We start from the raw sequence: 848 nt of genomic DNA, 5'->3' as shown, positions 1-848 counted from the left end.
CACACACACACACATATTTATTTTTGTATAATATAATATATTATATATAATAATAACAATAATAATAAGTTTTACTTTTTATAGCGCTTTTCCAAAGCGCTTCACAATCAACAATAAACATAAAATACATAAAAGAACAGGACAAATACAATAAACAATTCAGAATACACATCATTCCCCACAAACAATCATGGTATCCCAGTCAAATATATAATCCTATGTAATATTCGAATATTCTTACATTCTTATATGCATATGCAAAAAAAGCATGTTTTGAATTATTTTTGTTTTAAATATATACATTCATATAGGCTATATTCTTATTATTACTGTATATATAATTATTATATTATATTATCTGTTCTGAGTGGTGTAGATAGCAGTATACTGTACTTTGCCGGTTGTCTATTTGGATTGTGGATCCCATTCTACCTGTAGAGGCGCTAAAGCCCTGCTGTTTCATCATAACACCGCTAGAGGCGTTGTGCGCCACAGCGCGGCTATTCATCACCCTACCGCTAGAGGCGCTGCACCGACGCTCGCCCCTCTCGCAGTCCTCCTCACGGCATTCCACAGCTGACGGACTCCGAGGGATGAGAGAGGGATGCTAAGGACATGTTTTCCTTCAGTGCGGGAAACGGGCTACCGTCAACCCCAGCAGACAGCAGAATGTGACTGAAATATCGCGGGCGGAGACCGTCAACCAGGTAATGCGGTAAGATAGAAATAAAACGCCGCTGAGTTTCAATGAAACGTCGCTGTTTGGGTTTGACTCGTCGCTTTAGCCGTGCAGCTGATGGCCCTCAAACAGACGAGCGCACATAATTCCCCTGCTTCTGTGGATTTAG

General features: G+C 40.1%; 1 protein-coding gene across 1 annotated transcript in view; it reads left to right on the top strand.

Moving 5' to 3' along the window:
- Positions 1-555: 555 nt before the first annotated feature.
- Positions 556-848, top strand: part of LOC107557571 (rab-like protein 6) — a 24,406-nt gene continuing 24,113 nt past the window's right edge. The window contains exon 1 of the mRNA XM_016241045.1: positions 556-707. The gene's annotated coding sequence lies outside the window, so the exon portion shown is untranslated. The remainder of the gene's footprint in view (positions 708-848) is intronic.

Source organism: Sinocyclocheilus grahami, unplaced genomic scaffold, assembly GCF_001515645.1.
Source record: "Sinocyclocheilus grahami isolate Dianchi unplaced genomic scaffold, SAMN03320097.WGS_v1.1 scaffold609.1, whole genome shotgun sequence".
In the NCBI taxonomy this organism is placed as follows: domain Eukaryota; kingdom Metazoa; phylum Chordata; class Actinopteri; order Cypriniformes; family Cyprinidae; genus Sinocyclocheilus; species Sinocyclocheilus grahami.
Note: the sequence above shows the minus strand (reverse complement) of the source record. Positions and strands in the feature narration are given on the sequence as shown.